The following is a 12,721-nucleotide window of genomic DNA, read 5'->3' as shown; positions in this document are numbered from 1 at the left end:
GACTTTGTGGTCATCATCAATGGCAAAGGTGCAAGGAACCATGCACAAAAATGCCTAGATATTATCAGCAAGGAAGCGGAATGCATATGTGAGGGATCTAGATCCCTCAGCTAGTTTTCCTAGGTTCTAGAGTAGGCTAGACACTCTAGAAACTGAAGCTTTCAAATTAACAAATGCTTGTTGGGTGTTGAATGAAAGCTTATGTCAAGAACTATCACTTGAGAGTAGTTAGAAGTCTGTGATTGCTCTGTAGAGAGAATTACAGAGATTTTCCTGTTTCTGTGAAATAGGATGGGAGTTGAGAGTGGAGTTGGGTAGGGAGGTACTTGACTCTCCCAACGGTTTTACAGGGGGAGGGGAGAGAGAGTGGAGTGAACGTTGCCCCCCCCCCCCCCACATGGGAGACATCATGCCACTCTCCTTAGGCCTCCTCCTCCTTGTGACGTCACAGGGACGCCGAGGGTGACGGAGGCATATGATTGGGTCCCGCACGTATGGTCCAAGCCTAGTTTTGGCGCGAACAACTCTGATTGGGAGCGGCATGAGGAAGCTGTGCCGGCGCCAAGCTGATTGGTCTAGGCATTGTAGGGAGAAGGTATGGGTATTTGAGCTCCCTTAGCCCGCGAAATCTTCAGTTTGAATTGGGCGGCCAGGGAAGGAAGAGGTGTTTGGGTGGGGGTGGCACGCTTGCCGCCTCCACCCCCTGTTAATCGCTTCTGCCGTCCAAATTACTCGATTGGTGGCACTCCTGCCATCAGGGGTTGTGTCAAGGCCTAATTAAGTGAATTGGGGCCAGGGATTTACGGAAGAAACAGTAAAAAGCTAAGAGACAGTTGACTGTGTGAACGCATGAGGCAGGCTGGCAGAGCCTCATGGTGTAACAGGTGTGAGAGTATCCTGTCTAGTGGCAATGGACAATTGATGTTGGGCAGTGTACGCGTATGTGATATTACAGGCCCATGTTGGACTTTGCATTCCACCTGGTGGTGGCCATGTGGTGACGCCGCCGGCCATTGTCACCCGAGTGTACGATCGAGCATGCTGGTTTGATGGGAGTGTAGGTGATCTTCCATCCACGTGTGTATGCTGGTGGGGGCCAGCCAGCCAGCCTGAGGCAAGCGCCATGTGCGCGCCCGGCCGCGGGTGGAGGCCACCCACCCCAGGCCACCCAAAACCCCCCTCTCTCAGCTCGGGAGGGGCGCTGTGGCCACCTGCCTTGGCCACATGCCTTGGCCACTTTCCCGGGACAGCCTAGGGCCACATCTTGTCGACGCATGAGGAGCAAGCAAGCTAAGTGTGTCCGCTAGTGTGATAGTAACTTTGGTAATGAGGAAAAATGAGGGAAAGAGGGCAGTAGAAAAGAGTAGAAATGAGTACTATTACAGTGTGATGAGTACCGGTGGAGATTCCCGGTAAGAGTTATCTCAGAGCCTCGCCAGGCTAGAAAAAAAACAGCTGAGGGGCAGCTGTCAGTGGAATCCAGGTGTCGGGTAGGGGCGGTACCTGGAGATAGATATTATACACGGGACCGCACTGTATGTTAGTAGACTGACTAGAGTATGTAAACCAGTCAGTGTAGAGATTTACCATATAAGTGATCCAGCCTGTCGATTCTATATAATCGTTCAGGCTGGATTAATGCCATAGAGTACAGTAATATTATAATCATTAGAGGTAGACAGGGATGTCAGTGGGACTCCTGAAGTCTGTGTAGGTAGATGCAGATACTTGGTGATATAATTTTCAGAGAGTATGTGAAGGCCATTTCTATGTGTTCATTTGCATGTTCATGTACTGTGTTGTGTGGTAGGTCAGTAGGTGTGATTGCTGACTGATTGCCTAATGATGTCATTAGCATGTGGGGTATGCTGACGGCATCATTATGTTGCAGGTTTGTGCAGTGTTGTTTCAGTTTATACAATATTATTGCCCCAGGAACTGTGTTGAGGGTTTAAGGGACCTCTAGGATTATTCAGGGGAATTTTCAGTACTTAATGAGAGCAGGCAATTGATGGGTTAATTGCCTGGCTGAAGTATGTGTGTGTTCACAGTATTCCTTTGCAATCGGGTGCAAGAAGTAAAGGAGGAGAGGGGCAGTAATATTAGTATACTTGTGTGTGTTGCACAACCGTGTGTTTTATTGTGTGGGCACAGTAATTAGCGAGTTACAGTAGCTGCAACTATATGTGGGTAGTGCTGATATGTTGTTGCATGCCATTATAGTGTGACCTATGTAATGCTGGGGTTACTTTGTTTCTGTAAGTTATATTGAGGACTTAAGGATTCAGTGAGTTAATTAAGGGGTAATTAACTGGATAAGGGGTGCACACTTAGTATTGTGGAGTGAGTGAGGGCTGTTAAGAGAAACAGTGTTGAGCTATAATGAGATACGTCTCGGGAGCAATTAATTGTCCATGTGACAGTTAATTGACCACTCTAGCTAATTATGTAATTAGCCTTCTCATCATGAATTCACGTAGTGGGAGTTCTGTCAGAGTCTGTCAGTATTCGTGTTAACGTAATATGCTCGAGACTAATTACCTTTCAGGGGTATAGCAATTAGTGGCTCATGTTAATTAGAGGAGTAATTAGCATTGGAGAGCTCCGGTGACTCGGTAAAGCGAGGTCATGGAGCTAGCATACATCGTTGTATTAATCATATCCTGTCTGAGGACAGTGGATTTGTGGCACATCTTGTTAATTAGGGTAATTAACTCCTTTCCCGTGAATTCACAGTGTTTGATGAGACCTGCTTAGGCAGTGCGGAGTGAGACGTATTTATGGATGATTAATTATCGGTCCTGGTGACAGTTAATTAATGGCTCAGCAGTAATTAGTGCCCTAATTAGGGTAATTAACACTCACTAGTAATTTTTTGACACAGACTGTAGAGAAGCTACCAAGTTAGGGTAGGCTTAGTTAACGTAACTCAATGGGGATGTAATTAGTGGTCCGTTTGACCTTAATTGAGAATTACTCACTGAATACTTGCAAGGAGTCAAGTGTGGTGTAATATGTTGAGTTATTGTTAACAAGAGAGAGACAAGTGTTAAAGATTAACGTAGAGTATCATCATGTTGTTGTCTAGTGGGAGACAATTGTTTGTGATTACCGTGGTACTTTGTTGCTGACTGCTGCGATCAGTCAATTAACTTAATTAATCACTTCAGGCAATTTCTTTTGGTTGTCGTCTGGTGACGAGAGTAGAGTCATCTAGGGATCTGTGGAGCTGCGTCCCAGAATCCCGCCTTGCCTGTCTGTGTATCGGGTTACAACAGGGCAACTTCTTAGTGGGAGTTGCAAAGAGTGTTCACAAGGGGTTGTGATAGGAGGGAGTCACTGCTAGACTTCCGCCTAGTTACGTGGGTCTCTCCTGGGGGGCGGGAGGACCCCTGAGTTTGTGAATATAGTAGCTGTCAGGGAAACCGCGACACTATTGATTGCCTGCTTGTGTCTTTGTTTCAGTGGATCCTTCATTTGTTCAGTTAGTTCATGTTGTCAGCCCGAAGTGTCAGCAAGATGGAGCCTGCTGTCACTTCTCGAGGGGCTGTTGAATAGCTGTGTTGCAAATGCCACTTGATGTACAATAACGTAACCATTCGCTGTGGTGTAACTTAGTCTGTGATATTTTCCTATTTTTGCAATATTGTGTCATCAGTGGGCACACCTGTGTTCAGGTTAGTTCAGTATGCAGCCTCACAGCAAGGGTTGCTATTTAGCTGTTTGTTATCGTGCCACTGGATTGACATTAACGTAATGTAAACTCGGTAATGTAGTAGTTAGTCTCTTGTTATTAATAAATTGTTATGTTATAGAAAACAGTCTTTGATGTCAACCCTTCAACCATATTATTCCACCATATTTCTGCATATTATTATTAAATGTTGATGTGATCTTGATAAGGTGGCTGTTCTTGGGAATTCCAATTCCAATTCATAGCGCCACATCAAATATAAATATTTGATTGTAACCCGTCGTGATTTGTAAAGGGTAACCCGTCGGTTACCCTTTATTAGTTTTAACGTCCTGTTTAACTAGGAGGAGCCAGCGGCCAATTGTGGACAGGTTTTCACCCTTGGTGGTGGAGGCCTGGCGGTTTGCTCCCGCTTTTCCTTTTTCTACTGGACTCATGCTTAACTGCCATGAGCAGACTTTAAACTTGTAGTCCACCTCTTAAGGGAGGTAGGCGTAGAGAAAAATCTCACAGCATAGCAGTGAAAATAAACAGCAATAAAACAAAAGCAATGACCGGTAAAATGAGAACTCAAGACATCAGACTGACAATACAAGGACAAGAAATTGAGTGGGTTACCTCTTTTCAATACCTAGAAGTCATAATAGACAACCAGTTGAAATTCACTCAAGAGTGCTGTGGTGAACCTGTTGTTCAACGAGGAGGCAAAGACAAAGTAACGGGGAGCATTGAAGCGCAAGTCCCTCAAACTGATCGAAAGGAAAAGGGAGAATCGAAGCAAATTTTGGTTGTGGGAGATTTCCAGGTGAGGTATTTAGACAGAACGTTTTGTGCCAGAGATAGGGGGAACAGATTAAGGGTTTGCTATACGGGAGCTGGAATTGGTGATATTGTTGGAAACATGAATGATATTATAACGTGAAATGGAAACAAACCCATTATTTGTATTAGTGCAGGGGGTAATGATGTTGGACGAGTTAGGAGTGAGGAACTAATACAGAGATTCAGGACAGCCATTGAATTAGTTAGGAGCAAGGGAGGAATCCCGATCATATGTGGCATTCTTCCAAGAAAGAGAGTGGGAAATGAATGGATGTCGAGGGCAATTGGTGTCAATTGCCGGCTGGAAAGATATTGCAAATCAAATGCAATATCTTTCATAGACAACTGGGAACACTTCTATGGAAGAAATGAAATGTATGCTCGTGATGGGGTGCATCTATCGAGGGCTGGGGTTGTTGCTGTTGCGAACTCGTTGGAAGAAGTGGTTAGAGATGTTTGTTTGGGTTTAAACTGTTAGTAGATAGAGGTATGGGAACTGACTTGAAGGAAGGAGGTAATAAAAGAATGTGTTTGTGGGAGAAAGGAATTGGCAAAATGATCAGGGAAAGAGAAGGGCCTCAAAATAACAATTCACTTAGGGTATATTACACTAACAGTAGAAGTCTAAGAAATAAAATTAATGAATTAAATGCTCTTGTCTGCACAGAAAAAAAGAGATATTGTTGCACTTACCGAAACGTGGATGAATGTAGAAAACAGAGAACTATTAGCTGAATATCAAATAAATGGATTTAAACTATTTCACACAGATAGATATATTAGACGAGGAGGTGGAGTAGCCATATATGTTAGGGACAATTTGAAATGTAGTCTCAAAGAGGTAATCAAAACTGAGCCACACACAGAAACTATTTGGATAGAATTAAACGAAAAAGCAAATAATATTATAATAGGAGTTATATATAGGCCACCAAATTTAGACAGAATGGAAGCAAAGCATCTATGGGATGAAATATCTAGAGCATTTAGATCTAACAGTATTTACGTCATGGGTGACTTTAATTTTAGTGGAATAAACAGGTTGAACAAAACAGGGAATAGTGAAGCAGAAGATTTTCTAGACTTAATTGACGATTGCTTTCTTACGCAACACATTAAGGAACCAACGCGGGAAAATAATATTTTAGATTTAGTGTTAACTAACAGGGAAACACAAATTAATGACATCGAAATAGGGAGTGAGCTAGGGAACAGTGATCACAAGGTAATCAGATTTAGCATAGAATGGAATAGACCTGTAGGAAAAAATTCTGTTAAAGTGCCAGATTTTCGAAAAGCTGATTTTAATAGCCTAAGAAATTTTTTGGGTCAAATAGATTAGAAAGTCTTGGGTATGGGGTGTGGGCCGGTTTTGGAGCGAGACATGAACCCAGCGATAGGTGACGTAAAAGGGGATTTTGATGTGGATTTAATATATAACTTATTTAAGAATATTCTAAACAAAGCACAGGAACGTAGTATACCATACAAATTGAATAGATCGAATACTAATGACCCAAAGTGGATAACAAATAATTTAAAGAACCTTATAGGTAAAAAGAGAGCTTGGTACAAAAGGATTAAGAATGGGGAATTCAGTTTAGAACAGGAATTCATACAACTGGTTAGAAATGTTAAAAAAGAGATTAGGAAAGCAAAAAGAAACTATGAAGTTCGCATAGCAGAGCAAGCAAAGTCAAATCCTAAAGGTTATTTTCAGTTATATCGAACTAAGACTAGGGAAAGGATAGGTCCATTAAAATCTGAGACAGGTCAAATAACGGATAATGACAAGGAGATGAGTAGTATTTTTAACAAATATTTTATATCTGTATTTACTAAAGAAGAACTTAACAATATGCCTTCAGCCGAACAAGTCTATGTGGGTGGGGACGAGGACAGGTTGACTAGTTTAGCAGTTATAAGGGAGGATGTAATTAAACAATTAGAAAAACTAAAACCAAAAAAATCCCCAGGGCCGGATGAAGTGTTTGCCAGGGTGCTTAATGAATGCAAAGAGGAGCTTTCCGAGCCACTGTCTACCATATTCAATAAATCAATAGCGTCAGGCAGAGTGCCAGAGTCATGGAAGGTAGCTAATGTGGTACCAATTTTTAAGAAAGGAGATAGATCACTTGCGTCAAACTATCGGCCAATTAGCCTAACGTCTATTGTGGGAAAGTTACTTGAATCAATAATTGCAAATACAATTCGTCTCCATCTTGAAAAACATAAATTAATAAATGAGTCGCAACATGGTTTTACAAATGGCCGATCATGTTTAACAAATTTGCTAACTTTTTATTCCAGCATAGTTGAGGCAGTTGATAGTGGTAAGGATTGTGATGTTGTGTACCTTGACTTTAGCAAAGCTTTTGATACAGTGCCACATGAAAGACTAATTAAAAAAATAGAAGCTCATGGTATTGGTGGTGCTATATTAACTTGGATTAGGGCATGGCTATTCCAAAGGAAAACAGAGAGTTAGTATAAATGGGGTTAAGTCAGAGTGTGATAATGTTGTTAGTGGAGTACCTCAGGGCTCTGTCCTGGGACCTCTGTTGTTTATAATATATATAAATGATTTAGATTCAGGTTTGAGTAGCAACATTTGCAAATTTGTCGATGATACGAAAATCGGTAGGGAAATTAATTCGGAGGACTCACTATCACTTCAAGGTGATCTAGATAGGGTTTTGGAATGGTCAAATGATTGGCAAATGCAGTTTAATGTTGATAAATGTAAAGTTCTGAGGCTAGGTAATGATGATAGAGTTACAAGATACGAGCTAGATGGTGTTGAGATTGCGAAGTCGGATTGCGAAAGGGATCTGGGAGTTATGATTAGTAAGAATTTAAAAACAAAAGGATCAATGCATGAATGTTCGTAATAAGGCGAATAGGACACTGGGATTTATTAATCGAAGCGTTAGTAACAAGACACCTGGTGTGGTTCTTAAGCTATATCTTGCTCTGGTTAGGCCCCATTTAGATTATGCAGTTCAATTTTGGTCGCCATATTATAGAATGGATATAAATTCACTTGAACGTGTCCAACGTAGGATGACTAAGTTAATTCCCCAAATTAGAAATCTTTCATATAAAGAAACATTAACAAAGCTTAAGTTGCATTCACTGGAAAGGCGAAGAGTTAGGGTTGACATGATAGAGGTTTACAAGTGCTCAGAGGGTGTGTTAACCGGAGCTCCTGAGTGTTGTTATATTATCATAGCAATATGGAAGTTGTAGTGAAGGACCTGGTGACTCTAGTGGGAGCCCTGAGGACAGAGTTGGACTTTCTGCGGGAGGAGGTGCGTCAGCTCAAAAAACAACGAGAAGTAACGAAGGAGGAGACCAGCAGTAAAGGGACCTCGTCTTGGAGAGTTGTGAAAGACAGGGGCCTTAAGAAGACTTTGATAAAGCCGCCTTCAAACGCCATAGCAACTTCTAATTCATTTGACGTTTTGGAGGACGAGTGCTGTGGAGAGACTGTGGATCGCGCAAAAGGGAAAGCAACGAAGAGAAAGGAAGCGCAGGCCCCTCAGAAAGTAAAGGAAGTACCTAAGCAAACATTAGTTGTGGGAGATTCCCAGATAAGGTATTTGGATAGAACGTTTTGTGCTAGAGATAGGGGGAACAGGTTAAGGGTTTGCTATCCCGGAGCTGGCATTGGTGATATTATAAACAACATGAATGATATTATGGCTGGTAATGGGAACAATCCCATTATTTGCATTAGCGTGGGAGGAAATGATGTTGGTCGAGTTAGGAGTGAGGAACTGATTCAGAGGTATAAAACAGCCATAGAGTTAGTTAGGAGCAAGGGAGGAATCCCGATCATATGTGGCATTCTTCCAAGAAAGGGAGTGGGAAATGAATGGATATCGAGGGCACTTGGTGTCAATTGCCGGCTGGAAAGATATTGCAAATCAAATGCAATATCTTTCATAGACAACTGGGAACACTTCTATGGAAGAAATGAAATGTATGCTCGTGATGGGGTGCATCTATCGAGAGCTGGGGTTGTTGCTGTTGCGAACTCGTTAGAAGAAGTGGTTAGAGGTGTTTGTTTGGGTTTAAACTGTTAGTAGATAGAGGTATGGGAATTGATTTGGAGGAAGGAGGTAATAAAAGTATGTGTTTGTGGGAGAAAGGAATTGGCAAAACGATCAGGGAAAGAGAAGGTCCGCAAAATAACAATTCACTTAGGGTATATTACACTAGCAGTAGAAGTCTAAGAAATAAAATTAACGAATTAAATGCTCTTGTCTGCACAGAAAAAATAGATATTATTGCACTTACCGAAACGTGGATGAATGTAGAAAATAGAGAACTATTAGCTGAATATCAAATATATGGATTTAAACTATTTCACACAGATAGATATATTAGACGAGGAGGTGGAGTAGCCATATATGTTAGGGACAATTTGAAATGTAGTCTCAAAGAGGGAATCAAAACAGAGCCACACACAGAAACTATTTGGATTGAATTAAACGAAAAAGCTAATAATATTATAATAGGAGTAATATATAGGCCACCAAATTTAGACAGAATGGAAGCAAAGCATCTATGGGATGAAATATCTAGAGCATCTAGATCTAACAGTATTTATGTCATGGGTGACTTTAATTTTAGCGGAATAAACTGGTTGAACAAAACAGGGAATAGTGAAGCAGAAGATTTTCTAGAATTAATTGACGATTGCTTTCTTACGCAACACATTAAGGAACCAACACGGGAAAATAATATTTTAGATTTAGTATTAACTAACAGGGAAACGCAAATTAATGACATCGAAATAGGGAGTGAGCTAGGGAGCAGTGATCACAAAGAAATCAGATTTAGCATAGAATGGAATAGACCAGTAGGAGAAAATTCTGTTAAAGTGCCAGATTTTCGAAAAGCTGATTTTAATAGCCTAAGAAATTTTTTGGGTCAAATTGATTGGAAAGTCTTGGGTATGGGGTGTGGGCCGGTCTTGGAGCGAGACATGAACCCAGCGATAGGTGACTTAAATGGGGATTTCGATGTGGATTCAATATATAACTTATTTAAGAATATTCTAAACAAAGCACAGGAACGTAGTATACCATACAAATTGAATAGATCGAATACTAATGACCCAAAGTGGATAACAAAGAATTTGAAGAACCTTATAGGTAAAAAGAGAGCTTGGTACAAAAGGATTAAAAATGGGGAGGTCACTTTAGAACAGGAATTCGTACAACTGGTTAGAAATGTTAAAAAAGAGATAAGGAAAGCAAAAAGAAACTATGAAGTTCGCATAGCAGGGCAAGCAAAGACAAATCCTAAAGGGTTTTTTCAGTTATATCGTACTAAGACTAGGGAAAGGATAGGTCCATTAAAAACTGAGACAGGTCAAATAACAGATAGTGATGAAGAGATGAGTAGTATTTTTAATAAATATTTTGTATCTGTATTTACTAAAGAGGAACTTAACAATATGCCTTCAGCCGAACAAGTCTATGTGGGTGGGGACGAGTGTAACGGGGGGTGGGGGGAATTGCCCTATCTTGTCCATTATTCCACCCCCCAGTTAACTAACGAGGCCGGGGGAAACAGCTCTCTCTAGTCCGTTATCCCGTCCCCAGTTAGCTAACTATTCTAGAGCACCTCCAGAGTTCCTAAGGCAACCTCTCTCGTTCAACACCTTGTACCCTAGGTATTTGACTACCTAGGTGCTAAGACTACAAGGCGCCGTAACTGGATCAGCTACCCGAAACTCTAGAGAGAACTCTAGAATACAGAATCATTGCCACAAACGTATAAGAGAAAACGAAAGGAAAGAAATGAATAGTGAAGTAATTAGGGAGGGTTTGGGGTGAGAGGCAGAGAGGTGGGAGGAGCGAGGAGGGTCATCAGTTGAAAGTGAGAGTTTAGAGAGGGGTGGAGGGAGAGACGTAGATAGGTAGAAGTAGAAGAGTAGATAGAAGTAGAAGAGTAGATAGTAGAAGACGAAATGCTGCCACCATCCATTCATGATCATTACATACAAGACAAGGAATGGAACTTGTCTGTATCACAAAATTCTCAAAAGATGTTATCATGAGTTCATTATTAGTATGTTCCCTCTGTACCATGTTCTCATTAAAATCAGGGAACCAATAATCCCCGAGTCTTTCTCACCTCAACTCAACTCTAGGGACACAGTGAAAGACCATTTAAATAATAAATTCAACAATTATATTTTTCATGATAAATATCATAACTTAAGCAATTCAATTAAAATGTTCCAGTTTAATATGCAAAGTGAGTCATCATCCAAGAATTCGAGAACCCTACAACTTGACTGCCCCTGATCATCACACAACATATGTAAACACGACCAAGTCACCTTAATGTTCACTCACCGAGGACTGAGTCTAAGTTGAATAGAGAGGGGGGGGGGGGTCTGTAGTTGACAGAGACTCCCGCCCTGCCGGCCGACAGCCTCCCTGGTAGGGCTGTCTTCTCTCTCTGCTGGCTCGTGTGCTGTTCTGTCTCGTTAATGCCTGATGCTCGATAGCTCTCCGAGTATTTATTGGGGAACCTAGTAGCTAACTCCGCCCACAAATAGATAGCCTCCGGCACTACCAAGCCACTCCTTAAACGTCGGCATGTTTGAAGGCTACCCGGCTCCAATTATACGCTTAGCGGAAGCAAGGTGAAATTCTCATGATCTGACCTCAGGTCACTTGGGGTCATTAACGGTTAGAGGTGTGAGATCTCAGGCAGACAACTGGCGCCTCTCAGATCCTTGTCTCTGACTCATGTACTCTATGTATGTATTAACCTAAACCAAACACTTTACAGTGTTACATCTCCCCTCACCTGGGACGCGGTCGGGTCAAGATACCTGCTCCGCACCTTCCCCCCCCCCTCCCCCCATGCTGGGTACTGAGATGGAGACTCAGTCACCAGAAGACATGGCTACTTCTCACGGCGTTATTAACATGGACCCTGAAAGCAGCCAGTCAGACGAGGAGGGCGAGTATCTAGAAGTTCTGACAAGGAATAAGAAGAAACGAAGAAGACAGGAGGCAAGGCGTAGTGTGGACAGTAATACACTTAACGGAAACGATAAAAGAATGAAGAACGACGCCGAGACTGATGCAGACAAACGGACGGAACGATGTCAGGAAGGTGAGGATCAGCGGAGATGGAGGCTTCTCTTCTCTGCCTCATGCACGCTGGCCTATCATCAGAAGCTGCTGTGGACCGTCAAACTCGGAAGAGAACACCGCAAGTTCGAGCCCCTGCTGAAGGAAGGTGTAAACAGACCTTACTTAACGGTAGGTTCTATGGAGGCAGTGGAGTATCTTACCCAGCAAGGATACGATGGAATTCTTATGGAAATACCGGAGGGGAACGAGAAGCTGACGAAGGTAATTATCTATAAATACCCTCAGATTCTGGACCCCGAGTTTATACTCGACGACCAACGATTTGTGTGGGCCAAGCGTCACCTTATTAAAGGTGAAGCTAGGAGTCAGGTGGTGGCTCTAGTGAGAGGTGACGTACCCGAAAAAGTGTTCATCACCGGGGCTGGCTACAGGCATGTAGCAAAGTATGTGGAAGAGCCCATAATATGCCTGAAATGCTGCAGATGGGGGCATAAATCCTGGAGATGTCAAAATGATCCACGATGTCGTTTCTGCGGAAAGTCTCACCTCTCTACTGTGTGTAGAAACAGACTGAATCTGGGTGAGAAAATAGTTCCCAGATGCTGCAACTGTGGAGGTGTTCACAATGCGAGCTCGGCTGTGTGTAGCAAGAGGCCGAGTATGGCTGTTCTCCGGCCGGTGAATGTTACAGAGCAAGCAAGAGCTCTTACCCAGACACCGGGAGCACAGCAAAACAGTCTGCCCCAAACAGTGCCAGTGAACCGGACGAATGCGTGGGTAAAGGAGTCACCTTTACTTAGGCAGGCTCCAGCAACAAGCAGCCACGCCACCACTCAGGACTCCGGCAGTGACAGTGTAACGGTGAGTGAAGTGGCTACTGTGGCTCAGAGAGAGGGTCATAATAATATGGTCAAGGAAGTGTGGGCTGAACTTAAAAAAGTTGGTGAGTTCCTCCAAAATCTGGGGCAGAGAATCGAGTCCATCGAGGCTAAATTAAACGTTCAGGAGGTCAAGGAAAATCACAAAACGGTGAAGGATAGTCAGGATATAGTGGTTGAGGACAAAAATGAAATATTGA

The sequence above is a fragment of the Procambarus clarkii genome, chromosome 46 (assembly GCF_040958095.1).
Source record: "Procambarus clarkii isolate CNS0578487 chromosome 46, FALCON_Pclarkii_2.0, whole genome shotgun sequence".
Lineage (NCBI taxonomy): Eukaryota > Metazoa > Arthropoda > Malacostraca > Decapoda > Cambaridae > Procambarus > Procambarus clarkii.
This window is presented reverse-complemented; position numbering follows the sequence as displayed.